At 34.2% G+C, this 4,958-nt stretch overlaps 1 non-coding gene and 1 pseudogene across 1 annotated transcript; one reads left to right on the top strand and one right to left on the bottom strand.

Moving 5' to 3' along the window:
• LOC107667413 (tensin-2-like) overlaps positions 1 to 2,746 on the top strand; it is an 18,232-nt pseudogene extending 15,486 nt beyond the window's left edge.
• A 1,049-nt stretch (positions 2,747 to 3,795) lies between these two features.
• trnaq-uug (transfer RNA glutamine (anticodon UUG)) lies at positions 3,796 to 3,867 on the bottom strand. The gene has a single exon. It is a non-coding gene; the product is annotated as a tRNA-Gln (tRNA).
• Positions 3,868 to 4,958: the final 1,091 nt, after the last annotated feature.

The following is a 4,958-nucleotide window of genomic DNA, read 5'->3' as shown; positions in this document are numbered from 1 at the left end:
GTGTGTGTGTCTGTGTGTGTGTGTGTGTGTGTGTGTGTGCGCCAGGTGGATTGATGCTGATAACACTTCCCGCAAGTAAGTGCTTCTACTTGTATACCTCTATATTCTCTTTCAGTGTAGCTTTTCTTGTGCCTTCTGGATTTCTTTCTATGCCACTGAGACTAAGCAAGTGAAATGAAATAAATTAATAAAAGGGTTATTTAATTGAACAATCTGTCATGGTCTCTGATATATACTTTCTATAGGATGTTTGCATTACTCCTGTGTCTCTTCCTTGTGTTCTACGAATCCCATATGGAGGTCATACAAACACATAAACATACAACAATCAATTTTTTTTTTTTTCATAATAAGTGTGCAATAACGGCATGATTTGTGTGTGTTTGTGTTTCAGATCTTGTAGGAGAATTGCAAGAGTTGCAAAGTGGAACTAATACCAGCACAGCTGCAGACCTGTTAAAACAGGGCGCAGGTCAGTTTGATTTCTTTTATTTTTATTTATTTATTTATTTTTCACGGATGGATGGTGGGGGAAAACAATAAGTATTATTAAATGTGTTAAGATGGATATTACAGTTATATACACTACCGTTCAAATGTTTGGGGTTGATGTTGAATGTTTTAGTGCTTTTGAAAGGAGTCTCTTGCTCACCAGTGTTGTATTTATTTGATCAAAATACAGTACAAAAAAGTACTGCTGTGAAATATTGTTACAATTTAAAATAACTGTTTTACATTTTAAGATTTTTTTTATCTGTGCCGACAAAGCTACATTTCAGCAGCAATTTTTGCAGTCTTAACTGTCACATGATCATTCAGAAATCATAACAATATACTGATTTGATGCACAGTAACTTTTTTATTATTACAGTTGTGCTGCTTAATATTTTTGTAAATATGTGTTCATTTTTTTCAGGACTCTTTGATGAATAGAAGGTTCAGAAGAACAGCATTTATTTGAAATGTTGTAAAAATGTCAACATCTTTACTGTCTCTTTTGATCAATTTAATGCATTCTTGCTAAATAAAAAAAAGAAAAGAAATTGATGATGAATCTCATAGTGTGTTATATTCAATATTCCTCATTAAAAGTGATGAATTTTCTCCCTCTAACATTCTTTGTTATTCTCTCTCTCATTGTCAGCTTGTAATGTTCTCTACCTAAACTCAGTGGAAACGGAATCTTTGACTGGCCCGCAAGCCATCTCCAAAGCAACCAAGTGCACTTTGACCCAGGACCCTCGTCCTTCACCAACAGTTGTTCACTTCAAAGTGTCCACACAGGGCATCACCCTCACTGATAACCAGCGCAGGTACAAACACACATGTCCAACAACACTTATGTTTTGCTTGCCAAACAAAACAGTTTACATTGTAACACAGCTTTATTAATATCACTCCCCAAGCATATTTTTAGCACAATCCTTCAAATATGAGATTAAAGTTACTTATTTTAGCCATTCAAGTAAACTACAGGCCTGTGTGGCTCATATCCAAAACATTAATCAGAGACACTGAAAAGTACAAACAGACCTCACTCTTTATCTCTTTCTCTTTTTTTTTTCTTTATATAGACTGTTTTTCAGGCGACATTACCCTATTCATAGTGTGACTTTCAGCAGTGTGGATCCACTGGATCAAAGGTAAGATTTAAGATGGAATCATTAGGAAATACAACTCCAATCTACAACATACTGCATCTCTAATGTATGGCCAAGACAACATGTATTGCTTTGAACTGTCAGCGTACTATTATTATTATTATTATTATTAAATTTTTTTGCACAAGGGCTCTCCTACCCTCTTTTATGCTTCTCTCTCACTTGCTCTGCTTGTACATGTTGCTTAGCCTCTGTGTATGTGTGTGTGTGTGTGTGTGCGCCAGGTGGATTGATGCTGATAACACTTCCCGCAAGTAAGTGCTTCTACTTGTATACCTCTATATTCTCTTTCAGTGTAGCTTTTCTTGTGCCTTCTGGATTTCTTTCTATGCCACTGAGACTAAGCAAGTGAAATGAAATAAATTAATAAAAGGGTTATTTAATTGAACAATCTGTCATGGTCTCTGATATATACTTTCTATAGGATGTTTGGATTTGTTGCACGGCGCAGCGGTGGTTTGGGAAACGTGTGTCACCTGTTTGCAGAGCTGGACCCAGAGCAGCCAGCCACGGCCATTGTGAACTTCATCAATAAAGTCATGCTGGGACCTCAACAGCTGCGAAAATGAACACAGTAAAGGAGAGATGGAGAAAAACAAAACAGAGAGAGCAAAGGACAAGATGGTATCGCAGTGGATATTGTCAATGTTACGTTTATATACAGAATGAGAGAAGTGTTTCTCATTAGGATACACAAAACTGACTCCGTATGCAAGCTTCGTCTTTTCTGTCACGATGAGGTCATGTTGAAATTGAGTGCATTATGAAGTGATTTCAAATTATACACCTTTTATTAAATAAAAAATGTACAAGAAAAACAACACAGGGATTTTCCTGGTAAAGTATATCTAATGGAGAGATAAATGAGAGAGGAAGTTTTCGACACTCAAACCTCTTTTTGGTTGAGAAAATGGGCCATTAATCCTACTGCTCAGGATGCCAAAGCTGTATGACTGTTATTGTGTTGTTCTGTTTTTATTTTCATTGATTTTGTGTGTGTTTGTTTTCAGTTAAATGGTCAGAATGGTTGTTCGTTTTCTATTCAAAATGGCCTTTACAAGACACAAAGTCATATTTTTAGCAACTAATGCGTTTTTAAATTCATTCTTTTTGGTATTTAAATAAAATATTACTAAAAATATGAAAAAACAAAACTCTCCTTTATCCCTCGAAAAATATCTGATTTCCAGTTATTTAATAAAGGTTTGCAGTAATAATGTGCCTAGAGTTATGTTTTCTCTTGAGGTTTGAGGGATCAGGTTTATGAAACTATTATTACACTAATAACTGATCTGTAACACCACACACCAAAACACTGTGATTACTTGAATTAAAATGTAGAAAACTAAGGTCTATAGATTTAGCTTCTACATTTGTTAATCATGTCATGCTTCATTCTCTTTATAAGTACTGACAATAAAAGCACTGCTAGTCTTTGCTTGTTGCCAGTTAAGCATAGTTTGCTTAGGTGTGGCCTATAAAACTTAAGCCATTTAATTATGCTTAATAGAAATTATCACCTAGTTACCAGCAGATTGTAATGAAAATAGAACTTGCATGTGCTCTGCACAGTGTAGATATTATTATATTTATATTTTATTGTGTTATTTATTGTGAAATATGCGTGCAAGATGAATAGAGTTTAAATATTTAATACATCCACAGTCTGCCTATTACAGTACAAAAAACAACTATGGTTTTTACAAGTAATCACTGTAAAAGAGATGGACTAAAACAAATTATTTCATATTTACACATTCTTATTGTGATTTGCATGTTTACAAACAAAAATGGCCATTTTAACAATGCAGCAACTATCGTGGAGGGGATATTTTCATAGTGTGTATCATAGTGTAAGATATTGTCATTGAGTTTGTTTTACTGTCACACATTTTGATGATTTTTACCATAACCAGCTATCAAATATCAAAATCAGCCCACCCTTTCTCATCAATAAATGAAATATGAGCATACTTCTTGAAGACACTCATTGTTTGTTTTGTAAACATACACAAGCTGAATTAACAGCATTTCATGGAGGTACATCGCTGATGCTTTGTCCTAATTTAACACAACACTGCATTTGTTTTTTAACTTCGACTAGGTTGGCTTTTTTTGCATTTTCAAAAGGACGAGGTCGCACCGAGATTTGAACTCGGATCGCTGGATTCAAAGTCCAGAGTGCTAACCATTACACCATAGGATCAAAACAGGGACATGAAGAGAATTATTCACTGAATATGTGGACTGTACTTTAATGCTCTGTATAGTTGTGTCGTATGTTATCGTTCTTTCCATTACACTGCGCGTGTATTTGTCTGTTTAGCGTGAAATTGCGATACTTCCTTTCGGGTATTTATAGTGCTTTGCTAGCTTAGTTTGCTTATAGTCATTGGCAGGTTCTAGCAAACCAACAGTATTTTTAGTAACTTTTGTATAAATTATAACCTACTTTAATGTTTTTAGAATTGTATCAGCTTTTTCATTTTTTTAAATTTTATTTACACTATCGCTAATGTGTCTTTTCATTTCATATTGTGTTATGTTTAACCGCTTAGTCATGACATCTTCAGCTGGCAGTTCCTCGGACTGAAGGCAAATCTCGCACGCACGCACTCACAGTCTCCCCTGCTGAAACAGGGTTTTAATCGTATTATTTACTTATTTCTATCTTTCTACCGAGAAATAGACGCATCGGATTGTTACAAAACGTTATGCTCCTTTTATTAGCCTCAAATCTTTCCAAAAGATGACTTCCGTGCACGAACAATCCAGGGTGTTTACTGATTAAATGTATTCATTTAATCGTGACAAAAACATCTGCAACAAATATAGCAGATTATTAAGATTTACAAAGAGTCAAAGAATGGTAGGTCTGTAAAACGTCTTTACTTTGGTAATTTTTTCCACTGTTTATCCTATTTTTTTTTTCTCTCTAGGAAATCAAATGCTTCTTCCTTGTGACATTTTCGTTCCGAGTAAAGATGTAGCAAGAAAGATGGGTGTTTTCTCATATTTCCCTTTTTAAAAAAAAAAAGAAAAAAAAAAAGGTTATTTTCATTACAAAATAAGGGGCAACAGACTAAAAATCCAGCTAATTTAATCTAAATTTACACAACACTTATTTTACGTTTACATAGTATTAATCTAAATGCTAACTATATTAATGCCATAAACAGCCTTATATTGCAAAGCATACGGTATTAATTCAATTCAAGTTTATTTGTACAGCGCTTTTCACAATACAAATCGTTGCAAAGCAACTTTACAGCAAATTAAGTTTCTACAATATTTAGT

Source organism: Sinocyclocheilus anshuiensis, unplaced genomic scaffold, assembly GCF_001515605.1.
Source record: "Sinocyclocheilus anshuiensis isolate Anshui unplaced genomic scaffold, SAMN03320099.WGS_v1.1 scaffold964, whole genome shotgun sequence".
NCBI lineage: Eukaryota > Metazoa > Chordata > Actinopteri > Cypriniformes > Cyprinidae > Sinocyclocheilus > Sinocyclocheilus anshuiensis.
This window is presented reverse-complemented; position numbering and strand designations above follow the sequence as displayed.